We start from the raw sequence: 14,223 nt of genomic DNA, 5'->3' as shown, positions 1-14,223 counted from the left end.
TCAGAGAATATTGTGTAAAGACAGGTGAACAGATACTCATCTCTATCTAACACCTGTACTTAACAGATGCAGCTGAAGTCAAACAGGCAATAAGTCATTTAATTTTTTTTAAAAAACCAAGATAAAAGAAAAACAATAAACAGATGGTAAGATTTCTTGTGGGAATTTCTACTGTAAAAGAATTTCTACTGTGGGGCTTCCCTGGTGGCGCAGTGGTTGGGGGTCCGCCTGCCGATGCAGGGGACACGGGTTCGTGCCCCGGTCCGGGATGATCCCACATGCCACGGAGCGGCTGGGCCCGTGAGCCATGGCCGCTGAGCCTGCGCGTCCGGAGCCTGTGCTCCGCAACGGGAGAGGCCGCAACAGTGAGAGGGCCGCGTACCGCAAAAAAAAAAAAAAAAGAATTTCTACTGTGAAAGTTTTCGATATTCTCACCGAAATCTCTCTGCCTCACTGACAAGAAGATACCTCTGTGACCCAACTAGTGAAGTTTGAAAACTCTCAAAAGCCTTTATGTAGATGCAAAATTGTCCATTATCTTTTTAGCTTGATTTTTTTTTAATCGCCTTTAAGCGACAGCCAACGTTTTAGCTTAAATCCCCTTTTCCCCAGCGCTTAGACCTTTAATATTCCTAAAGCAGCATTGATCTTTTTCCAAAAACCCAATCAGAAAAGTCCCACTGCCTTCCCAGTTCGCATGACACCACAGCTCGGTTTCACCTAGGACAGGTCCCACACTGGAGCATACCTAGATACTTGCAGCTTCCTGGTCAACCAATAAGGTACTGCAGCTTTGAAACAGAAGAGATTTATAGCTCACTGTAAAAGAAGCCAGCTAAATTTGGAAAAAAAAGAAGTTGGTGAGGAGCAACGAACATAATCTAGAGAAGCTGCATGACTCACGGGGGTAAAACAATGACCCAGAAACTCAGAGGCTGAGCCCAGCTTCCTCACTAATTGGTCGGATGACTCTGGACCAGTCGCCACTTCTGTGGGCTTCAGTTTCCTCACCTGCCAAATTGAGGTAAGAAATAACCCAGAGAAAGGACTTTGCAAATCTAAAGCGTAACATAAACACTTATCAATGACAACCCTGCTTGGTCAGCTGGAAGGCACTGGTGGCAGTTCCTGGGAACTCAGCACAGGAGTAACTGTCTGGCCCTGGACCCAGGAAATGAGGCCCGTATCTCTGAAAAGCCAGTATCTCTGAAAAGCGTAACTCTTAAAGGAACAAATCTGAGTCACAAAGAACAACACGAGAGCTACGACTGCTGAGCCGAGCACAGTTCGCCCAGGTCTGCACTGACCCACTAAGGTCTTCCAATCACAGCTGCACACTTTGGGAACAGCATCAATCCTTTCAAATATAAAAGATGCCAAAGGGACTCACCTGTCCTTCAGAGCCTGAAAATGGTAGGGTTCATACAGGAGGTCACCTGTGCCACCAGGAGGATGGCAGAAGAGGATGGGTACAGTTGGCAGGATTTCATAGAAAGGGACCCAGTGCCAGCCCGACCTGTTGACGACTGTGTGTCCTGGAGCAAGTCATTTCCCAGGCTAACCTCAGCTCACTCCTCCATCAAGCAAGAGGACTGGGCCAAAAGATTTCTAAGCTCAAATTCCTGTATCAGATTCTGTTATTTTAATTAACTCTCTAACTACAGCCATGTGATATTTTAGGCAGAATCAACAGAAAATCAAGGCAAGAGGGTCTTTTTTCTCCTTAGATTTTCCAGATCATTTCCTTATTTTACGGTTTCAACCGAGAGTATAGATATTTCCTGAATATCTTTAAATGGGAATCTAAATTTGGGGGTGGGGGTGGGAAAAAGCCGTTCACTTCCATAATTCACCAACAAGATGAGAGAAACTGCCCCCTACTGGGAAAACTGTACATGGCTCAATTCCTCTCCTGCATTTCCCAACAGCCAATGTAAGGGTCTAAGGAAAGTCTTTAAAAAGCAGGGGCTCGTTTTGTGATATATAAATGTAGGCAGTAAGGAAGATAACTCAGGATCGGCAGTCAGGAGGGAGCACTGGATCAAGCAAAGTAGCTTGTGGTTACTCCCAGCAACCCTACACCCAAACCCCTCAAGGACTAAGAACAGACGTAAAGCAGGGGCAGCCTGGCTCTGCCTGCTTCCCAGGTTAGAAAAATGCTGAGCAAATTGTTAGAGGTGGGAGAATCCCAGAGGTCCCCTAATCCAGCCCTCATTTTAATACCCAGAAAGGTTAAACTGATGTATTCAAAGCCATAATTTTCTATACTTAAGTGTTCCTTCCCTGCTCCTTCTTGAGGGGGTTTTCAAGATAAGGAATGAGGAGCAGTGTGTGTATTCCCAGGAGGAATTTGGTAAAATGAAAGGGGGGGTCACTTTGATGGGAAAACCCCTATTTTTCCCACTCTTTTCATTCTAAAAACTGTCTAAACACAAGCTATTTGGTCACCCACCCACAAGTTGACAACTGAAAATTAATAGATGGGGGAGTCTGCCCCTAGTGTTTGGATCTCCATAGAATAAGCACTGCACGTACAGGTCACCTAAAGGTCTCAACCCAATCCTCAGGCTGATCCCAGAGTTCCAGAGGCAGCCAGTGAGAGACTCAGTCTGGACTTCCCCAAAGGAACTCTGAGAAGTTCCCACAAAAGTGAACTCGAACTCCAAGAGGCTCTTGGAACTGACCATTCCTGTCCCAAGATTCTCTGAACTGAGAGCTGGCTGAGAAGTAGCGAGAGGTCCCTGGGAGCTTCCTGGGCCTGTTTCAGATCATCTCAAGTCCCTAGCTTTTGGTGAAAGGGCCTTGATATCCTATCAGGTCTAAGTTCTGAGGACCAAATTTCAAGGGTGTCATATTTCACTGCAGCAAGAGGCGAACATCAAGTGAGGGATTGGCACCGTCTTGGTTTTGGTTTGAAGAGTTCTCCAGTTAAGTGATTGATTGAGAGGATGAAAGAGAAACCAACCCTCCCTTGGGTCTACTTCTATTTCCAGCTACAATGAGGATCAGTCTGAAAAGCTCCTGGGTCACCTTGCATCAGTGTTTCCCCATAACCCGTCCACCTCTCACCCCTGAGTAGCCTCCAAAACTACACAGCCCCCAAAGGCATCTTCCCATTTTGAGGGTGCCCTGCTGACTGTGTTTCCTTTCAAGTCATCTCTCACCATGATCAACAGTTCAAAGTCAAAAGACCTTATGAAAAGGCATTGTTTGTGTGATTCTGTTCTCTAAATTCCACGTGATTCTCCGTATAGAGGTTATTCTTGCAATTTGACAAATGTCTCAACTGAGCTCAGTTCAGTGGAGGGAATGGTGTGGTCCTCAACAAATCAGGGAAGCTCTCTTCTGCAGCTCAAGGCAACATTCAGCTAGTTTTTGTTGGCTTCAAACTTAGGGACATGGAGTTGCTTTTCCTTACCTGGGCTGGGCTTTGTGCACACCCATGGATTTGACGGTGGAATACAAAGGACAAGCATTTCTCGTTTCCATTGTTTGGAAAGGGAGGGGAAGAGGGAGAGAAAAGCCAAGAATCAGCTGATTAGCTCTGAGTTTTACATAGCTGTCATCAAGACAATTGGTACAGATTTGGAAACAAAAGGAAATTTTGCTATCTAATTTCCCCCCACAGATTTCTCCAGAATTTAACTTTCTAAGCCAGTGAGGTTATGTGTTCTGCAGCAGGACTCTGAAAGGTCAGGGAAGAGACAAAAGAACAGTGTTTGGACTCTCATTGGCTCTATGGACTAGAACACGAGCCCAAGGTCTCTGCCTGACAATTTAACCTTGGGGATTATTTTGCTCTTTGTTTTTAAGTTTTTCTAAGTGGCTAAGTGTACTAGATGATTTTCTCCCTCTTCTGCAAGCACAGATACACTTATTTCCCTCCAGAAACATATATGGCATTTTGCACGTTAATATTCTAACCCGTTTCCCCCCTGACATGCTTCAGACAGGTGGTACCGGCAGGGCAGACAAAAGAGTGAAAACAAAACAAAACAAAACTCTACAAACTGACTGCCCTTTTAGTAGTCCTCCGAGTTTGAATTTAGACCGTTATAACTACCTAGGCAGGTGTATCCTTACGTCTCTCCGTGCCTCATCTGTAATGGAGGTAAAAAGAGTTCTGGACTTCATGAGTGAATGCATAAAAGGTACACAGAAAGTGCCTGGCACATCATAAGGCAGAGTGAAGAATCAGTCTTTTTTTAAAGGGAGTAGTGTGGAATCAGGGCCGCCTACATCGCCCAGCTCCGAGGGCCCCCATGCACTGCAATTCGTGTGAATGGTACTCCCAGGAGCGGCGTCACAGGGATTCTTCAGAGCAGCCTAGTGAAGAGCAGGGACTCTGGAGCCAGGCTGCCTGCATATCCCTGTGGTGCCTCTTCCCAGCTGGATGACACTCAGTGAGCTACTTTGCCTTTCTGTACCTCCATCTCCTCCTTTGTAAAATGAGGATTACCCCAAGATTATCGTGTAAGATGAAAAGCCTCGATATAAGAAAGTGCTCAGAACGATGTGTGGTACAAACTCGAGGCTGCACAAGCATCAGTTGCTTCTTCTCATCTCTGGGCTCTGGCCTGAAGACTTGGTGCCCTTTGCCTCTGCGGTGGGATTCCTCGTCCCTGCTGCCCCTGATGCCAGCCTGGTCCTCTCAATCTCCACCTGGGTCCCTGGTCTCAGCCAGCAGAGCCGAGACCAGCATCCTGCCTCCCCCTGCCCTACTTACCTTCATGCCAACCTCCTCCCGGCTGCCTACCTGCTTCATCTGGCTAGGCTGACTGCTCCTTATGCTGAAGCTGGCAGGGACTCCCAGGCCTCCTTGGCCTGACGACACCTCAACCCTTCAGCCACCCCTCCGAGCTCCACATCCTTCCCGTGTGCCCCGGGATAGGCGCGCCACGCGCACCTGACCTTCCCGACAGCCCGGCCTCTCCCCAAACTAGAATTCTGACTTCCCTCGCCTCCACCAGCCATTCCCTGGCTGCCCCAGCCTGTCACAGCCCACTGCCAAGCAAGCACCCCTGCGAAAAACCTGTAACACATGCTACGACTGGTTCTCACCAAGGAGGCAAGAGGCCAGTGAGAAAGAGAAATAGAGACAGGGATAAAAAGGCAGAGACAAAAAACCCTAGAGACACTCAAAGGAAGAATGAATCTGTGGACTCGTTTTTCCTCCTCTCTGCCACTCTTGATGGCTCCGGGAAAAAAATAATACTTCATAATTCATAAAAGAGTGAGTGTAGGTAAGGTAAAAAAATTCCCATGGCCTATTCACTTGCCAGAAAATGACAGATCCCTTCCCGTGATTGACGTATTACTCAGAAATCTCTTGCTTTCTGAAATTTCTGTTAAAAAAAAATGCCAATCTCTCGGCAAAAACACTCCACGCAGCCACAATTTTCATTAACTTTACACAACTTTATTTTCCATGCTTCTGCCAAAAGGGGCTGAGGAGACTAGTCCAGCTGGTCTCCTCCCCGTCGCCTATACATCATTTAGCTCATATGATCAATGCTAATTTAATCATTACACTTTCAATCGCTGACCACTCTGCACTACTTTAGAGGCTGGGAACTCGAAGATGGGCAACTGCATCCTCCAGAGAGCCGCATGGAGATCCTTCAGACAGCAACCGAACCAAGGAGATGGCTACAATCAGAGCTCTCACATTTGGAGAAGCTCTGAGGAGAGCTGGAGAGGGATTTGATTCCTTTATCTTCAAAGCTTCAGCAGGAGAAGCAGGAAGGAGGAAGGAAGAGATCAAATTCACTCAGGGAACAGGGCAGAAATGAATCAGCCACCAACTTACTACATGGCCATGGGCAAACCATTTTCCAGTGATTCCTAATTTGCTATAAAGAGTAAACAGTTTCCTTTTTTTCAATGTAAAATTTATGAAAGGTTATTTTCTATTTTGTTACCACCTTGAGGTAGAAATTCAGGTTTTTCTCTCCCCGGGGGAGTTTTTTTCTTTGATTTGATAACATGTTTTTTGTTGTTGTTGTTTTTGTTTCTTTTTTACAGATCCATTCAGTCATCCAGTAAACATCCATGAATTCTTACTAAGTACCTAGTATCTCCTCCAAACAGAAATCAGATCTTGTCAGCTCCTATCTGAAACCTTCTGAGGTTCCCCGTTGCTCTTACAGCGAAGACTCAAACCTTTAACACGGTCTAGCATGGCCTCAGCATTTCTCTCCTCACAGCCCTCACTTTGCACCTCTGACTCCTTCCCTCTCTCCTCTAGAGCCAGCCTCCCCTTCTCGGACACCCCCATCACACCCGCTCCCACCACTGGGCTCCATCTAGTTGAGCCCTTTGCCTAAAACCCCACCCCTCCCACCACCACGCCCCCATGAACATGCAGTAGTGAAGCTGATGAATTAACATCTGTCTCCAGAATGTGAGTTCCATGGAAAAAGGAATCCGGTAGCTTCTCGCCACATATGCCCGCTGCCGAGCACAGTGCCTTGCACACACACAGCTTTAAATAAATATGCGAATAACTCACAATGGCCTTGAACTCTTGGCCACTTCTGCACTAGGGCTGCCAAAACAGTGCAGTGACTAACAACAACAACAAAAAGCTCACAAAACGAAATGTGGATTTTTTAGAGCCAAGAAAACCCATAATACGAACATCCCTAGAGGGTCCTCAACAAATTGTCTTCATGCCCTGACTGGGTGAGAGTTGTTCAGATTCAGATTCTTACAAATTAAATAATCTAGGTGTGACATAGAGGTGCTGTTTTGACAATGCCTTTATTTAAAAAAAAAAAAAAATTTATATAATGTATTGATGGAATTTTTTTGGGGGGGTGATGGAGAGAAGACCCCATGATCTTTCATACCTTCATACCTCTGCACACAATGTTCCCTCTGTCTGGGAACATCTCACCCTCAACTTTTTCTAAGTAGTGAATTCATTTTCTTGAAGGTCCGAGGTAAATGTCACTGAGCCTTTCCCCAGTTCCCTCAGACAATCACACACTCATTCTATACTCCCATAGCCCTCTATGCTCCTAGACTTCTACTAATGGGCCTACCACATAATAGTGTATAATTCATCCAGCAGACCTGTTTTTTCTACTACAAGATGAACAACTCAAGCAAGAACCATGTCTTACTCAGCTTTGTACCCTAAATGCTTCATTCCACAGAAGAGCCTCAATAAATACTGGATGCAGAAAGTGAATGACAAACATGAAAAGAAAACCCACGTTTTGAGCCCTGATGACACTGCCTCCATCATAATCCATGCAGTCTAGTCTAGTAGATGTTTGAGATCTTAGAGGGAATCCACAGAGAAGGGAATGAGCCAGGAATCTGTGAGGTCAACTTTAGGGCTGCTATAGATTTAGAAAACAAACCACAAGATGGAAAGGAGTGTAGGAACTCAGGTGTGAGCTGGACTTGTGTCAACGGCAGAGGCTTTTCTTGAGTGGAATCTATGGGCAGAAGGGATACTGGTGAATGATGAGTGGATGGTAGCATTGGGGTCCCAGGGTGTTTCCCAAAACATTGTTGCCTTAGAACATATTTTTGGAGAAACCCCTATTTCCCTATGGAAAAGAGTGCCAGACTCTGTACCCCTCAAAGGCAGGAACTATGTCTTATTCATCTTAACATACCCCTCTCTAACCCAGTGCCTATCACAATAACTGGAAAGTAGAAGTTCAATAACTACATTGGGAAAAGGCGAATAAGCTAGTATGATATAGGTGACCGCCACAACAGAACATAGTCCTGAGAGGACCTTGTGTTTCAAGTTCTATCATATCTCATGCTGCCTTAGGCACCAGGCATCCTAGACTCTCAACAGGGAAATAGAGAAATGTGACTAACTGCAAAATATGGAGTTTAGAGCACCAATCCTCATTCTAGGTCCCACCTGCAGGTAGACCTAAAGCTTTACAAAATGCTGCTAGACTTGAGTAGGATTGTCTCAGGCAATGGACTGGTCTTGAGCTTCAGGTTGATAGTTTTCAGGTTCTGCAACCCAGTAAGCAGGAAGGAAGGGCGGGCGGTTTTGGTGCACACTGCCAAGCTTTGACTTCTTTATTATTCTATGTGGCCGAGATGACTAACAGCCCTAGATTCCATTCTCCATCTCTTCCTTTTAGCAATAAACCCTATTCCACCCCCAATTTTAGCAAGGCATATGACTCTCCAACTACAAACTACATTTCACAGCCTCCCTTGCAGTGAGATGTGACCCAGGTCTTGCCCACAGAGTGTGAGTGAAAGTAATGCATCCAATTTACACCTTACATCCTTGAAAGGATACTGATTGCCCACACACTCTCTTCCCCATTCCTTTGGATGTGCACTGATGAGCCAATTTCCACCAGAAAGATGGACAATGAAGAGTTATTAGGGCTAAAGAAAGTTGAGTCAGTAAATGACCTGTGAAGAGGGCTACTCTGCTATCCTGGACCGCTCTCCTACACTGCTGGGTGAAAGAGAAAGAAACATCTTTACCTGGGGATCTCTTTGTTAAAGCAGCTTCTATTAACTAATGCCCACTGCAAAAGTAACTAAGATGGAGGTCATCAGAACAAGAAGAAGGCAATCAGAAAAAAACGTCCATAAGGTAGGCACTGGACTCAGAAAAAGGTCTCTCACTAGGCTGTGGCATATCTTCCAATTCTTTTTTCACGAAATGCTAATAAAACCAAGATCGGAGTTTAGAGCAGCAATCCTCATTCTAGGACATTGCTGGTCGGTTACAGCAAATCCTCACCCCCACCCCCTCCATCCCCATTAAAAACAGACACTGTTACGTAATGTTTAGCCACAGTAAGTCTGTTTATTTTCTAAAACCAAAATTAGGAAAAACCCAAAATGTTGGTAAGCTAAAAACACATATAAATTGCCAATCTTATACTGCTTTTTCAAAGCTCAAATGAGTTCAGAGAAAATCTTCAACTCGATCGGGTTTTTAAATTGAAGTAGACCACTACAAAGAGAAAAATATTCACCACTTTTTAGCAAAGTCCATAAGGATTTCCTCATGAAGATTTTCAATATAATTTCTCCTAGTTCCTAACCTGGTCATTTCCTTTGCAGTACTGGATGGAAAATAAGTTAGAGCACTAAGTCCAAATCCTTTCCCCGAGAGACACAAATGGAAACAAGCTGAGTTACTTGATCTAAATTCCAATTCTCAGAAGTGATTCCTGCATTAAATATTCAAGGAAAATAACAATCATCTCCGTAGAAAATAGTATGAATTTGGGGACAAATAATAAAAAAATAGTATACATTTGTATTGATAGAAAATAGACGAAAATGTGGAAAAATTATCGATAATCCATTATACTGTAGGCATGTTTCATAAATCCAAAAGCATAAACAAACTAAGCATATAGACTGGTCACACACACACACACACACACACACACACACACACACACACACGGTTTTTCAAAGTTGTTTGGCAATGCGTTTTTCTTACAGAAAGTGATTTCTCAAATGTTTAAGATAGATTGAAAACTAAAAATAACAATATCCAAATAAATATTTAGGTGCCATGTACCTTATGGCACCCCAACTCACTGTATTTTTGAACCTTGTGTGAGAGGGTTCAGAAATGACCCTCTTGTCTTGTACACCTTATAAATCTATTTTCTTTTAAATGGGAAAGGCAATAATATCACAATTTTCAAAAACAGTAGTTTAAAACGAATTATTTCTCATAGCCCCTCTAAGTTACTCTTTCAACCTTCAAATTAAATAAATATAAAACTCTACAAGATAATAAATGAGTAACTTGTTAATCTTCAAATAATGTCAAATCTTCATGTTCCAGAGGTTTCTTGGGCTCTTTAACCATTTAAACCTATGGATCACATGAACATGGAACAGCCTTTGTAACATAATTTGGATATGTTTACATGTCATGAAAGAGATACTAACAGACAGTAATAGTTCATTCCAGAAAATAAGGGGGGCGGTTCACAAACACATTGTTACGGATCTCAAAGTACTACCTGCCAGCATTAGGAAAAGAATGTTATGAGTAAACGTTCAGATTTATCCAACTTAATGAAGAAATTAAGAGATTTTTCCCTGCCAGGTACCTTTAAAGCTTTCCATGAAAGAACTGAACTAAAAGACAATGTCAGGAAGATGGCCTGTGGGCCTCAACTAATAAAGGCTCACTTTTGAAAAAGATACCTACTAGAACAGTAAGATGTGAACCAAAATAACAGCTTCGGATATCATCATCCTATCTTCAGTCAAGCAAATCAATCACTAAAACTTGGGGGAGAAGAATAAAAGGTCCAGTAAGAGAGGGGATGAGCAAGCTAACCTCATAGCCAGTAGAGTCATTCATTTCCTCTCAGTTTTAGCTCTTGGTGGTTGTGTTTACTTCATTTAACCATAAACTTAATGAATATAAAATAATCAGAGAGAGCTGAAGGGTTAGAAACCATGGGAAAGTGTCCTAACAACACACAACTCTAAAACCATAAAGGAAGAGAATAAAATATATTTTTCATTGTATTTGTTCTCCATCTACTTGTCTACTGCCGTCTCTACTTTACAACATCTTTCTCACTTTATCCTTATTTCATCCACTCATTACACTTTCCCCAAAATATGTGCTTATGATCCAGATTCCTGCTGTTTCTTATGCTTGAAACCAACTTAAGCATTTTTGTAGTCTACTGAAATTTTCCACAAATCATCCCTTTGCAAATCAACTCTCTGTCTTATGAGACCTTCCACTGCCAATTCTTCCCCAAATTTTTGTTTTTAATGGGACTTAATTAAACTTAAAAGCTTTTGCACAGCAAAGGAAACCATAAACGAGACAAAAAGACAACCCTCAGAATTGGAGAAAATATTTGCAAATGAAACAACAGACAAAGGATTAATCTCCAAAATATGCAAACTGCTTATGGAGCTCAATATCAAAAAAACCAAACAATCCAGTTAAAAAATGGGCAGAAGACTTAAATACACATTTCACCAAGGAAGACATACAGATGGCCAAGAGGCACATGAAAAGATGCTCAACATGACTAATTATTAAACAAATGCAGATCAAAACTACAATGAGGTATCAACTTATGCCAGTCAGAATGGCCGTTATCAAAAAATCTAGAAACAATAAATGCTGGAAAGGGTGTGGTGAAAAGGGAACCCTCCTGCACTGTTGGTGGGAATGTAAGTTGATACAGCCACTATGGAGAACAGTATGGAGGTTCCTTAAAAAACTAAAAATAGAACTACCATATGACCCAGCAATCCCACTACTGGGTATATACCCTGAGAAAACCATAATTCAAAAAGACACATGCACCCCAATGTTCATTGCAGCACTATTTACAATAGCCAGGACATGGAACCAACTTAAATACCCATTGACAGATAAATGGATAAAGAAGATGTGGGACATATATACAACGGAATATTACTCAGTCATAAAAAGAAAGAAAATTGAGTTATTTGTAGTGAGGTGGATGGACCTAGACACTGTCATACAGAGTGAAGTAAGTCAGAAAGAGAAAAACAAATACTGTATGCTAACACATATATATGGAATCTTAAAAAAAAAAAATGGTACTGATGAACCTAGTTGCAGGGCAGGAATAAAGAGGTAGACATAGAAAATGGACTTGAGGACATGGGATGGGAAGACGAAGCCTGGGCGAAGTGAGAGTAGCATCGACATATATACACTACCGAATGTAAAATAGTTGGCTGGTGGGAAGCAGCAGCATAGCACAGGGAGATTGGCTCGGTGCTTTGCGATGACCTAGAGGGGTGGGATAGGGAGGATGGGAGGGAAGCTCAAGAGGGAGGGGATATGCGGACATGTGTATGCATACGGCTGATTCGCTTTGTTGTGCAACATCAGCTAACACAGTATTGTGAAGCAATTATACTCCAATAAAGATCTATTAAAATTTTTTTTAAAAAAGTGGTATTGTAGAAAACTTGCAAAATTCAGAAAAATACAAAGACAAGAATAAAAATATGGAGTCTTACTATTGAAACATGATTACTATTAACACTTTGATATCATTCTCTACGTGCCTTTTATTTTACATTTAGAACACGCTATATGTAAACTTTTGTGTTCTCTTAACTATAACAGCACAAGCATTTTCTCACATTACTAAAAACTTCTCATAAACATAACCTATTACAATTATATAATATTGCATCATATGAATATACTAGGCAGTTCCCACTGTTTTGCTCTTATATCATATTAGTCTGTAATTCTGATTATTTTCTTTGGCTAGATTCCAGATATTCTTGGGTCAAAGTGCATGAACATTTTAAGCCTCACATTGCCAAATGCTGTAGAGAAACAGTCTACCAATTTACATACTTACTAGTTTGATACGAAGTCCTAGGTCTTAGCCCTCATCAGCAGTGGGGCAATGGGAGACCTAACATTCTAAATTTTTTTTTTTTTTTGCGGTACGCAGGCCTCTCACTGTTGTGGCCTCTCCCGTTGCAGAGTACAGGCTCCAGACACGCAAGCCCAGCGGCCACGACTCACAGGCCCAGCCGCTCCGCGGCATGTGGGATCTTCCTGGACTGGGGCACGAACCCATGTCCCCTGGATCGGCAGGTGGACTCTCAACCACTGCGCCACCAGGGAAGCCCCTAATTTTTTTTATCTGTTAATTTGATACAGAAAAAGTGGCATTTCACTGTTGCTTTAAATTGCATTTTTTGCTAATAAACATATACATGTGAAATATATATAATACTGCACTTTTTCATAAGCATGGCAAATTTACTGTCTCTGAATAAGGAATTTCCACATTCAAGTAAAAGAGACTGTGATGTTCTTGTCTCCAGTCTCTTTTTGGAAAGTCTTACAAAAATAGTATCTGCGGCAATGGCTCTCAGCAACAGCAGAGGACCAGAATCACCTGTGGAGCTTTTTTACAATCCATTTACACCCTGGAGACTCAAACTCAGTAGAGGTTCTATCATCTATATTTTCTAAACATTTCACTGCCATTTTAGTAGGCAACTGAATGAGAAGATCACTGAGTTAAGACTGAAACAGTTAAATGTCTCACCTGTCAGGTGAATAAGCTACTGCATGCGTTCTTTAGGCATAAGATGAAGAGCATCATGCTCTAAACTATCATTTTATTCTATGGTGCTTTTACCTTACATCCATAAGGCAACTTAGGACCCTGTGAGATCTACTTCTACCGAGTGACATAACATTGCCCATACCTCTTAGTCTCATTTCTAAGAATGACCTTGTTTCACGTGAAAAGAAAGTAATCTAAATACTGATGTACCATTTATTCATATACCCAGTACTTGGCAGAAGTATTTACAACAGCAGATAGGATAAACATCTGGTGTGAATTTCCAAAATGGCACCTTCTTCAACTCAAGGACAGCCTCTGCCTGTATTCTATGGGCCAGGGATAAGTGTTGATATTATTTACTGATTTATGTTGATGTTGACCAAAATATGAAATCCAGCTGACCCTTGGACACACCCACAATCCCACTCCAATCTCTAAACAACCAATTACTCCCCTTCACACAATTAAGCATCACACTTGAACAGTCTATGCCTGTTGATACTGGTGTCACATGGCCTAGCGAACTCGTCACCTTGATATAACCTGGGCTTAGGAATTGCCCTCATCTCACAGAGCTAGGCTAGCTAACACAATAATGGGGGGAAATATGGGGGAAAAAAGAAGTTCTGATGTTAGAAGGGAACGTTTCCTCCACATCAACTCTGGTAAACCCCATTTGGCTGGAAAATACTAGTATTAGAACAGCCTAGGCCCAATCAGACTCTCCTAGCATTGTTTGGAGCCTGAACCCCTACTGGGGGTTCACAAATTGAACAGCACAAGAATCTCTGCAAGAATTGTTTCAGAGATTGTTTCCTTCCCTCTCAGATGCTAAAAGTGGTCATCCCCTACCACCAGAGAGAAACCATTCTGGAAGGAAGAGATGGCAGGAGAGGACCAAGTTAAGTGCTGAGAACCAGCACTTACACTGTTGGGTCAGATTGGAGGAGTAAACTCATGTCCTTGACAAATCCATAAGTGGAAAAGTCACTACAATTTTCCAATAAGAAAAGTAAGGGACAGATTTTCAAAATTAGGAAAAATGTGAGTCCAAATGAATTATTTTATCTGTTCTGCAGATACAGTCCCCAAAGTATCAGTATTACCATGCCAACCACCTTGGGCTCTTGGTACAAATTAACTG

At 42.5% G+C, this 14,223-nt stretch overlaps 1 protein-coding gene across 2 annotated transcripts in view; it reads right to left on the bottom strand.

Annotated features, from left to right (window-relative positions):
- Positions 1 to 14,223, bottom strand: part of CACNB4 (calcium voltage-gated channel auxiliary subunit beta 4) — a 272,472-nt gene that overhangs the window by 152,637 nt on the left and 105,612 nt on the right. The window lies entirely within an intron of this gene.

This window comes from Globicephala melas, chromosome 7 (assembly GCF_963455315.2).
Source record: "Globicephala melas chromosome 7, mGloMel1.2, whole genome shotgun sequence".
Classification (NCBI taxonomy): Eukaryota; Metazoa; Chordata; class Mammalia; order Artiodactyla; family Delphinidae; genus Globicephala; species Globicephala melas.
This window is presented reverse-complemented; position numbering and strand designations above follow the sequence as displayed.